This window comes from Rhinatrema bivittatum, chromosome 4, assembly GCF_901001135.1.
Source record: "Rhinatrema bivittatum chromosome 4, aRhiBiv1.1, whole genome shotgun sequence".
Classification (NCBI taxonomy): Eukaryota; Metazoa; Chordata; class Amphibia; order Gymnophiona; family Rhinatrematidae; genus Rhinatrema; species Rhinatrema bivittatum.
The window spans coordinates 43,412,435-43,424,703 of NC_042618.1; the positions used below are offsets into that span (position 1 = coordinate 43,412,435).

At 45.4% G+C, this 12,269-nt stretch overlaps 1 protein-coding gene across 4 annotated transcripts in view; it reads left to right on the top strand.

The window, feature by feature from the left end:
* The window catches only part of KIF26A (kinesin family member 26A), a 234,830-nt gene that overhangs the window by 108,794 nt on the left and 113,767 nt on the right, over positions 1-12,269 (top strand). The window lies entirely within an intron of this gene.

The following is a 12,269-nucleotide window of genomic DNA, read 5'->3' on the forward strand; positions in this document are numbered from 1 at the left end:
TCTTTATTGCTCTGGTGTCTTGCATGGAAACAATGGGGAAAATGGCACCATAAGAAGCTCGGAGAGACCTGCAGAAGAGTCATCTCCGAGCATTACGACTTCAGTGATGCTGTTTGATAACTCATTTTTAGAGTCATTGTTTTGTATTTGATTGAATTAACAGTGCTGGTGAGCCCTTTCAGTCTTCGTTTGCTGTCTTTTTATGGATTTTGTTTTGTGCTCTTGTTTATAAGGAGTTGATTTATGATTTTTTTTTTTTTTTTGCATCTTTGCATTAAGAGGTTTCTACACTTTTCCGTGGTTGCATATACGAAGCAGGATTGCTCTTAACCTCAGATGTATACAGAAATCAGAGTAGTTCCCCCTTGACGCAATGGTAGCAAATAGGAGCAATTTCGGAAGAGTTGTTTTACCTAAATCTCTGCGGATGCAGACAGAAGCTTTGCGTTTCACCCATTCACGGCCACATCTGGAACAAACAGGTATCCCCCCTGCTTCAGCTTCAGGTAGGAGTGTGTGTTTGTGTCTGCAAGTCTAGATTTGTGTATGTTTAGCAGGAAGATGAAGGATGGGGAATACAGTGCACTTCCCCACAGTGAAATGTTACCAGGTTTCAGACTTAGATAACTAACTTATACATTCTTCTGTCAGAGTTGTTTTAATTAAGAAAGTTGGACAGCAGCGGCAATCGTAATATCAACACTCATACTAGTCTAATGCTTTTCATTTACACGTGACCCAAACCTGCTTTACTGGCTCTCTTATCTCGCCAGGAATGACCAAGAAAAGTGATTGGGAATCCTGCATTTTATTCACTGACAGGGGTTCCTCTGACTCTGTTGAAATGCCCAGCATGACAATTTTGATATTGTTTTAAATGGCAGTACTGAGTTTTTACAAATCTTTTCATTTCAAACCTTGGTGACAGCGGTAGCTGGCCACCTCCTGCTGCAGAGGACCTGAAACCGAGCCCAGGGCCGTCAGCTTCTTCTCCTGACTGGCTGAGCGGCCCGGGCACTCTTCCTCGGTTCCCCATCTGCCTAGCCTCCAAGGCCAACTTCCTTCTCCTAGTCTCATCTCCGGTTATCTCAGCAGTTTTCGGCATTCTTTAAATGTGTCCTGTATTTTATTCTAGTTTTTCAGTTGTAGTTGTCTTATGTATTTGTCTTCCAGTGTTCCTACATCTTTTTGGTCATCTTTAACCTCTTATTATCTGTGCCTTTTACCTCTGCCCTTCCGTTGCACAAGTTATTCCTCCACCTCACCTCCTTTTTTTTTTTTCTAATTTCTTTGGTTGCACTGCATCAATGTCCAGCCAGCCACCTCTCTGGGGGTGGGGTGGGGTGGCTGTATGTTTCTGGGTAACTGGATTTCATGAAAGCTTCCCAAAAAAAAAAAGCCAAGGAGAGAGGAAGGAATATTATTATTTTCCTGGGGTACTCAGATAAGTGAGGCAGAGGACAATAGCATGATTTATGCTGAGATACACAGTGTGTTAGTAGAGGAAGGATTTGAACTTGCATCTCAGGAGCTCAGTTCACTGGACAGCACTATAACCATGGAACTACACCACCACACCTTTGCCTCACAATTTTACCTATGAAGGCAGAGCTCAGGTGGACAAGCTTCCTCCTTCAGGAGTTACACGCTATCACCATGGCAATTGCGAGACTTTGCTCTATAGCAGTGGTATAGCCAGAATTGATTTTTTGGGTGGTCACAAGGCTAACATGGGTGGGCTGTAGGCATGCAGGTCTGAGACCCACTAGTTGTATTCTTATTGATAAATAATGCCATATACTGCACCCTGCAATGGCTTTCTAAGTAGTTTGCAACAGCACGAAACTTTAAAATATTTTACCTCAATTATTTCAAGCATTTACCAGCATTAAAAATCCCTTATTAATCTATATTAATTTATTTTATATTTATTACAGTTTATAAATGTACAAGTATATCATGTAAATAGCAAAGAAAACAAACAATCAGATTCAATCAATCATGTAATAAAACAAAAATTAATGTATTCTTTCATAAATCCTCTTTGCAGAAAGCCGAAATCATCATAACTACAATAAAATATCATTAATCATCAGAACAGGTGCAGCGCAGAGCTAGGACAATTCACATTACAACTAACATGAAAAAAAAATTCAAATTCTGGTGTCACCTCAGCAAAAATTATCCCTCCAATGCTATTTTATGAAGTAACACAAACTCCTGCAAAGAAAGAGACATCTAGAACCTTGCCATACAATCACAGCACTGACTCTCAGAATTCAAAGAACAGCAACTTTATGAAAAAGCAGCAATGCAAATACGATACCAGGCCCTAGAACTTATTACATCACCTACTGGAATAACAGAACAAGCTGGACCTCTACAGAGAAATTTACATGCGAGCAGAAATACTGCACTTCAACCACACACACACACACAGGCAAAACAGAGACTGACCATAAGAACATGCCATACTGGGTCAGACCAAGGGTCCATCAAGCCCAGCATCCTGTTTCCAACAGAGGCCAAACCAGGTCACAAGAACCTGGCAAGTACCTAATACAGAAATAAGAGACTACAAATTAGAATCAGAAACATGCAGATAAAACCAAAATAGAAAGCCTGAAAAACTAGACTCTGAACAGTGGATTACTGAAAAAAGCAAAATACAAAAATATAAGAAATGCATGTTCACAAAGATGACATTTTCAAATTGCTAAAATCTCAAAATATTTTTTTTACCTTTGCTGTCTGTTCCTTGTATTTTTCTAATCAGTTGGTCCCGGTCTCTTTTCCCATTTTTCCCTTGTCGCTCATTTCCTAATTCCTTTTCAGTGTCTCTTCTTCCCTTCCTCCCTCACACTCACACACATGCTTTCTCTCACAGACTCCCTCGTACACACAAAGCTCTCACTCTCATATGCTTCCCCCTCCCCCACAGAAGCTCATATTCTCTACACACACACACACACACACACACACACACACACAAGCTCTCACTCTCACGCTCTCCCCCCCCCCCCAGGCTCCCATTCTTATACACCCACAGACCCACACTCAGGCTTCTATTCTTATGCACACTCAGGCACCCATTCTCACCCACACATACACACATTCAAGCTCCCATTCTTACCCACCCACAGACACGCACACAGACACATGCACACACAAACAGGCTCTCACTCATTCACACATACATACAAGCTCACACACGTCATGGTCTCCTGTTATCATCGGGCCGTGGTGAGATGAGCTTCACTATGGCCCCTGAGGGCCTCCTGCTATTTTCAGGCCATACAGTCCACCAATCTTCCTGTTTGGGAGGTGGCGGAAGCTGTGCACGTGCACAGGCTGTCCACTCCCTCTCCCCCCCCCCAAGCACGAAGATCGGTGGGCCGTATGGCAGCAGGCAAGGCCACTGGTCACCAACGGAACCTAACCAGCCAGCGGCTGAAGAAGGAGGAGTCCTGGCACCTGACCTTGCAGCTCCGGCTCTCCTCTTTGCCGTCGCGGGTATGGGATCCCGTGATGGCCTTGCAACTCTGGTCCTCCTCTTCGCAGTCATGGGGATGGGATCCCGTGGCGGCCTTGCAGCTCCGGTGCTCCTCTTCGACCGTCGTGGGTATGGGATCCCGTGGCGGCCTTGCAGCTCCGGTGCTCCTCTTCGACCATCGTGGGTATGGGATCCCGTGGCGGCCTTGCAGCTCCGGTGCTCCTCTTCGACCGTCGTGGGGATGGGATCCCGTGGCGGCCTTGCAGCTCCGGCTCTCCTCTTCGCTGTAATGGGGATGGGATCCCGCGATGGTATTGCTCTAACAAGTCTCTTCCGGCTGACTGGGCCTGGGTCGAAATTGGGTGGGCAACTACTCTATAGTATTATATTCTTTTCCCTGCATGCCTTTAGCAGGTCTTACATTTCCTTTCTTCATAAAACTGTGTTATAAGTATTACGGTTTCTCAAACTTCTTTGCATGATGTCATTTTTAATGGGCTTGGCAGGTATGAGTTTCCGTAATGAGCTGTAATATCTTTCAGAATTTTGAAAGCGACAAATGAAAACCAAAAGGGGGACTGGATGCCCCAAGGGAATTAGCACAGGGTTATGGAGCTCTTCACCTGCATGGCCCCTGCTCGCATTCAGCGCAGATTGGTAGCGACTGAAAATCATTGCTGTTTGAAAGCCGTTTGGTTAATGTGAAATGAGCTGCTGGTCTCAGTCTACTTCCCATTGGACAGGTGTCCATATCACTAAAAACACAGCAGTACAATTAGCCACTGATGGGTACCACTGTTGACTGAGCAGGCATGATTTGCTCCTAAGCTTAAGAGGGGTCCATCCAAAGCAGTGAAAAAAGGGGACCATGAAGCCTGTGTACTGTACTCTTGACCTGTAGAACAGTTGTATGCCATAGCATGCAAGTTTTACCTCCTGCATATTCATTGGGGATATCCTGAAAACCCAACTGGCTGGGGGGCCCCCAGGGCAGGTTTGGAAACTTCGGCTATAGAATTTTAAGGGGTGCGTCGGCATCACAGGCTCAAAATATCAGTTGGGTTAAATTGCTCCCCAGTATTGTTCAGAGCTATACAGTTGACTAAGACCGCCATTCTCAGGACACTCCCGGCTAGTCTGGTCTTCAGGATGTCCACAGTAAATAGGCATGAGATAGATTTGCTTCCACTGCCTCTATTACATGTAACTCTATTTCATGCCTATACATTGCATATGTCCTGAAAACCTGAGTGGCTGGGGTTGAGTACACGGGGTGAAAACATCCTGGGCACTTGGTTATCCAGGTGACAAAAATGTCACTGCTCATGCCCACCCCATGCAGTTCATGCTGGGCTGAAATTGAGTAGGATGTACTGATAGTGAGCTGACAGGAGAGATCTAGCCATCAGTGAGGTTAAGCATGGGGCTGCCGGGAGAGAACCATATGCTGGTGTGCCTCCTGACAGACTGCCAGGGGAAGGCCAGCGTGTTGTCCTGTCCTCTGCGGGAGTAATGCATATTGGCATAACCAGGTGCTGAGCCTCACAGCTCGGCAAGGGCCACCATGGCCCCTGCCGAGCTGTGAGGAGAGAAGTAAATGTTGGTGCAATCCCTGAAGAGGTTCTGGGGAAAGTGAGCAGGCTGGGCATGGTCCTTGCCCAGGGGAGGGAAAGACATTGGCAGGACTTCTTCCAAGCTGCCTGGGTTTCAGTTAATGGTCACTGTAGATAAATGGAGGCTTTGCCAGTGCCAGGAAAAATAGTGGAAAGTGTTCTAAACATCAAAATCACAGAACATATAGAAAGACATCATTTAATGGAACAAAGTCAGCATGGCTTTACCCAGGGCAAGTCTTGCCTCACAAATCTGCTTCACTTTTTTGAAGGAGTTAATAAACATGTGGATAAAGGTGAACCGGTAGATGATGTATACTTGGATTTTCAGAAGGCGTTTGACAAAGTTCCTCATGAGAGGCTTCTAGGAAAAGTAAAAAGTCATGGGATAGGTGGTGATGTCCTTTCGTGGATTGCAAACTGGCTAAAAGACAGGAAACAGAGAGTAGGATTAAATGGACAATTTTCTCAGTGGAAGGGAGTGGACAGTGGAGTGCCTCAGGGATCTGTATTGGGACCCTTACTGTTCAATATATTTATAAATGATCTGGAAAGAAATAAGACGAGTGAGATAATCAAATTTGCAGATGATACAAAATTGTTCAAAGTAGTTAAATCACAAGCAGATTGTGATAAATTGCAGGAAGACCTTGTGAGACTGGAAAATTGGGCATCCAAGTGGCAGATGAAATTTAATGTGGACAAGTGCAAGGTGATGCATATAGGGAAAAATAACCCATGCTATAGTTATACAATGTTAGGTTCCAAATTAGGAGCTACCACCCAAGAAAGAGATCTAGGCATCATAGTGGATAACAAATTGAAATCATCAGTTCAGTGTGCGGCGGCAGTCAAAAAAGGAAACAGAATAGAGATGTGAATCTGAACCGGAATCGGTTCCGATTCCTGGTTCGGGGACTATAGTGAAATCTCTTTCGTGCGGTCCGATCGGGTTTTTTTTTATCAGCTGCGCCCGAGCTGATAAACAAAAACCCACACCGACCCTTTAAAACATATCCTTTAGCTTCCCCCACCCTCCCAACCCTCCCCCCAAAAACTTTTTAAAATAACCTGGTGGTCCAGTGGGGATCCCGGGAGCCATCTCCCGCTCTCGGGCCATCGGCTGCCGCTAATCAAAATGGCGCCGATGGCCCTTTGCCCTTACCTGTCACATGGTAATGGCAAAGGGCCATCGGATCTATGACATCACGCCGCGACATTTTTAAAGATGGTGCGGGCCATCCAGTGCTCCTACCATGTGACAGGGGCCAGCCAATGGCACGGATACCCTGTCACATGGTGAGGGCAAAGGGCCATCTGCGCCATTTTGATTAGTGGCAGCCGACAGCCCGAGAGCAGGAGATGGCTCCCGGGACCCCCAGGTCATTTTTAAAAGTTTTAGGGGGGGGGGGGTCGGGAGGGTGCGGGAAGCTAAAGGATATGTTTTAAAGGGTCGGGGTGGGTTTACGGGTTGTTTTTGTATGCCATTTTTCCCACCCTCCCCCAAAACGATAAGAGAACCCCATGAACAATTTTGTGGGGTTTTCCTATCTGCTTCGGGCAGCCCCCGATTTCTGACGAGCTTGAAAAATATCGTACGATATTTTCAATTGTCAGAAAAACGATTCAAATCCCTAAAACAGAATGTTGGGAATTACTAGAAAGGGAATGGTGAATGAAATGGAAAATGTCATAATGCCTCTGTATCGCTCCATGGTGAGACCACACCTTGAATACTGTGTACAATTCTGGTCTCCACATCTCAAAAAAGATATAATTGCGATTGAGAAGGTACAGAGAAGGGCTACCAAAATAAGGGGAATGGAACAGCTCCCTTATGAGGAAAGACTAAAGAGGTTAGGACTTTTCAGCTTGGAGAAGAGACGGCTGAGGGGGGATATGATAGAGGTGTTTAAAATCATGAGAGATCTAGAACGGGTTGATGTGAATCTGTTATTTACTCTTTCAGATAATAGAAAGACTAGGGGGCACTCCATGAAGTTAGCATGTGGCACATTTAAAACTAATCGGAGAAAGTTCTTTTTTACTCAACGCACAATTAAACTCTGGAATTTGTTGCCAGAGGATGTGGTTAGTGCAGTTAGTATAGCGGTGTTTAAAAAAGGATTGGATAAGTTCTTGGAGGAGAAGTCCATTACCTGCTATTAAGTTCACATTGGGGCGGATTTTCAGAGCCCTGCTCGCGTAAATCCGCCCAAAACCGGGCGGATTTACGCGAGCAGGGCCCTGCGCGCCGGGAAGCCTATTTTACATAGGCCTACCGGCGCGCGCAGAGCCCTGGGACTCGCGTAAGTCCCGGGGTTTTCGGAGGGGGCGTGTCGGGGGGCGTGTCGGGGGCGGGCCCGAACCGCGCGGCGTTTTTGGGGCCTGTCGGGAGCGTTCCGGGGGCGTGGCTACGGCCCGGGGCGGCCCGGGGGCGTGGCCGTGCCCTCCGGACCCGCCCCCAGGTCGCGTCCCGGCGCGCAGGAGGCCCGCTGACGCGCGGGGATTTACGCCTCCCTCTGGGAGGCGTAAATCCCCAGACAAAGGTAAGGGGGAGGTTTAGACAGGGCCGGGCGGGTGGGTTAGGTAGGGGAAGGGAGGGGAAGGTGAGGGGAGGGCAAAGGAAAGTTCCCTCCGAGGCCGCTCCGATTTCGGAGCGGCCTTGGAGGGAACGGGGGTAGGCTGCGCGGCTCGGCGCGCGCAGGCTATACGAAATCGATAGCCTTGCGCGCGCCGATCCAGGATTTTAGCGGATACGCGCGGCTCCGCGCGTATCTACTAAAATCCAGCGTACTTTTGTTTGCGCCTGGAGCGTAAACAAAAGTAGGCTATTCGCGCTCGTTTTAAAATTCGCCCCACAGAGAATAGCCACTGCCATTAGCAACGGTAACGTGGAATAGACTTAGCACTCCAGGTTCTTATGCCAGGTTCTTATGTCCTGGATTGGCCACTGTTGGAAACAGGATGCTGGGCTTGATGGACCCTTGGTCTAACCCAGTATGGCACATTCTTATGTTCTTATGACTAATAAAAGGAAGGAGAAGAGACTGGGAAAAAATAAAAAAAAAATACAACCCCATCGAAAATAAAGACAAATATAACATAACGCAAAAGAGAGTAAAAGAGCAAAGAAAGCAATAAAGAGAAAAACATTTTCCCTGGCGCCTATGTTTAAAACTTGATTGAATAAGCCTCTGAAGGAGAAATGGAGTTTGAAAGCTTATTTTTGCAGTGATTTTGCGGCCTGTGTCTGGGTGCTGGGGCTGCCAAAGGAGGGCATTTATGTTCCTTTTTACAATATATGATGCTATAGTTTCAACTTAACTAACTTTTTGAGTTGGCAAGGCTGAAATGCCTCTTTAATTATGGTTATTTTCCCATACCAGCTAATTAAAAAAAACCCACACCATATTTTAGTGAAGAGACAGCATTCAGAGAAAAGGCACAATCTCCTTTCCTTCCTTTTTGCCCTTGTCACAGATCTCACAAAATATATCCTCAGCACCAGGGCAGATCAATCAAAGGTGCCAGCATTGTAAGATTAGGGCAGTGCCCCAGTGACGTGCTTTATAAATTCTACGCAGGGACGTTGTCACACGTGCATGCCTCCCCCATGGAAGGGACAGATATGCGCCCGGTCTTTTTCCTTGTAATGAATAGATGTAAAACTGGATCTGTGGCAGCTTTGCATTTAAAGTTTTGGTGGCATCCCAGGGAGTGTTTTAATTACATTTGTGCTTCATTACAAGGCTGTCTCTTTTCTGAAATTTATTTTAACTAATTAGTTGGAAATGTCAGCGCAGTATTTCAGATGCCACAAATATCATACATTGTGAGATGTGAAGCAATTAACTCTTCTGACAGATATTTATTGTGACGCCTTCCTGAATTATAAGGACATCCTCAGCCCCCATGTATGCCTCAATTTTAGTTTACAGTAAAAATAATCCCATAGTCTTGGGAATCTGTTGAATCCTTTTCTGGTGCTGGATTGGGATTGGCTGCATTTTCAGGAATGTGTACATATATTTTTTTTGCAGGTGGCTCTTTTACCCTGCAGCGCATTTTAGGCTGCACCTAAGCCTATGACATCACGTTGCTTAGGCAGTACTTAGCTTTGAAAGAAGTGGGCTCCGTGTTGCTGTCTTTCAGATGTGGAAGGTCTTGGTCCCACATTTTGGCATTAAGAATATCTGGCACTGGAACTGGACTTGCTCCGGTCTTCGGAACGCATCTATCTGTGGAGTGCTAGCAAATGGTTTTCTGCAATAGGTAAAATGCTGTAAGATTTATGATCAGTACATTAACACAACCGGGGACTCGCCTGGGTTAGTTGGCGTGATCGATCGGCCCAGCATAGCTATTTTGTAAAAGTAAACAAAGATAAAAGAGAAGGAGAAAAGAAGAAAAATGGCAAAAGCTAAAACCTTAATTATATAAAAAATGTCTATTTTTTCTGGATGGGGTCTTTCTGGATTTCTCAGTTTTCCGTGTCATGCGACATAGAATAATAAATAGACAGCAGTGTTTACAGGTGCCTTTATGGAAAAGTTAGACATTTTTCAACATATATATTTTATTTATTTGTTTCTGTTTATTTCTCGCCTCTCAGAACAGTGCTGTAGGCAAGTTACAATGATAAATGTACAAAGCTTTGTGTGGAGAATCTAAAGGATCTCTATTGAGAGGAATATTCCATTTGTCATGGGGGGCGGGGAACAGGAGTAGTAGTAATGGTTGGGTTTCAGCTCCCCCATGAGGGAGACGGAGATGGTGAGACCTGTGCCATTTTAAGGCGGGGATTTTTTTTTTTAGTTACCCCTTGTAGGGGCAGCATGACCCACTGCTGTTCTTGTTTTGTTTATTTTCTTAAGAAAGGACCTTTTGGGTCTCTCGAGATTTACCATGTTTTTTGGAAACCTTGTGTTTGGAGAAGGAAATGTTTCCACCCCTTCCTTCCCTGGTTTTGGTTTCCCCATTTTTTTTTTGCTAAGAATTTTCCCTTTGCCATTTGTCTGAGTACCTTAGGGGCCAGGCACTCAGTTTCCTTACCATCTTAAGGAAATGGTGTCTCTCACAGTGAGAGAGCGAGCAGACCTTCGATAGAACAGAGGCGCGCGCCCATCCCATCAAGATAACCCTGGAAGAGGAGCATGGAGGTACCATCCAGTTACAATCAGGGAAGTGAGGATTGAAGGTAGGAAAACTGGGACATCACATTAACACGTCTAAATGGGGACATCGTCCTACTCAGCAGCTATCGAGGGGAAGCTCAAAAACTATCCCAGTGATTGGGCAGGAGTGGGACTAAAAGAAACAACTGACTTTAACAATAGAATACATTTATTGGAAGGTAGAAGGTCACAAATTTATTGAAGATCTAAAGATGGTAACTTTCAAACCGGTGTGCGGGCGCACTTTGGCGCACGTACATTGGCCGGTGCCCTGGGATGCGGCCATTTTATAACTTGCACGCGTATGTGCGCACATATTCTAAAACAGCCTGGCCCTGTGTACATGTGTGCCAAATTTTAAGTGGGCGCATGCATGGGCATGCAAATCACAATTTTACCACATAAGTTGGGGTATCTTAAAAGGGGTACACGTTACACCATTACCAGTTTACTATTCATCCACCAGTTCACCCAGTTGAACAGCTAGGTCCTCCTGATTCTCCTGGTTTGATAGCCTGTGCGCCCTCCAGTTACCCCAGACTCTTTAAATTCCTCCGAAATGGCTTGATCTTTTTCTTTTATAACTTGCACCTCATCAATAGCAGAAGTAAAATTACACAGCAGGGGACCTTGGCATGTGCCAGGATGCATATTTACGTGCGCATATCTTGGCCAGGCCCTGGCACGCCCATACACCCCCCATTTTTAAAAAGTTTTGGGAAGTGCAAGCTGCGGCATTTAAGCGTGTAAACGGGTGCTTTTTAAAAATATGGTCGGCATGTGCGAGCCCGACTTATTTGCGCATCCCCTAATTAATACGCGCGCCGGGCTTTTAAAATTCACCTTTCAATGTACAATGGGTTTTTAAAGAAATAAGAACATGTAATTAAACATTTTCATCAATTCCTATCATTCGTTAGTAAAAGTTAAGCTGGAAACTTTAATAACGAATTAAATGTGGACAATGCTCAGGGCCTAGGAAGTAATCTCTCCTCACTCCCCCAAGAGGGAATCCTGGACATCAGACTGGATTAACGTCAGGAGAGGACTTTACAGCTTAAGCCTTAATTTGATGTGTGGGCTTTGGAGTTGCTGTGATGGGGCGCTAGCCCATACATTATAAACATGTATAGTATTAAAAGCACAGTAAATAAGCCAGGATGATTAACATTACACTTATGTGGAGGTTATTTCAAACACTGGGAGAAGGTGCACGTTGTGGTGTCATAGGCTCTCAAAGCACTATTGACACATGGGGAAAGCCTTTCACATATCGGACTCCTTAGCTTTTGTAGCCTTATTGTGAAAGAAGGAATGAAACCAAACCAAAAAACTACTAATCCCAAAATGCTTTGGGACCACATGCAGATAACCTCATTTCTTTTTTTAATCCCTGCATGTGTGGTCACCCTGTCATTTAAGCCAAAGATGCAGCTTTTCTTGTCACTCAGCGACCACATTGCCAGGGAGGAAAAGGTACCAGTGAGACCCGTTTCAATGCCATTACATTTTAATTGTGCTAGTTAAGTCTAGTCTCCAGGTTCATTCTGTTCTCAGTTCTGAAAGAATCATGTAGTGGGGGGCCGTAAAGACCAGAAACAGTACCTTGTGGTGTATTAGACAATTTAAGCCATTAGTGACCTTGGTCATGCACGTTGTCTTGGAAACAAAAAAAAAAAAGCCACTTTGACTGATGGAGATTGGGTCTCCTGAGGCCCAGAAGTTTCCTGTCTCTTGACATTGGCAGGGCTAATGGAGTTAAAAAATCAAGATGATTCCTGAAGGGAGGTATGGGTGTTTGGGCCAGGTCTGCTTCAACATACCCTGTTTCCGCGGCGTTCACCTCAGGGCAGTAGTGCAGATGGGTGGCTCCCCAAACAGTTTTTGTACTGTGCCGTAGGCGAAACAGGAAAGCCTTACTGCAGAGCCTGATGAATATAAAGGACGGTGCAGGGCAAGGGCACATAAAGCAGGCCGACTCGCTTC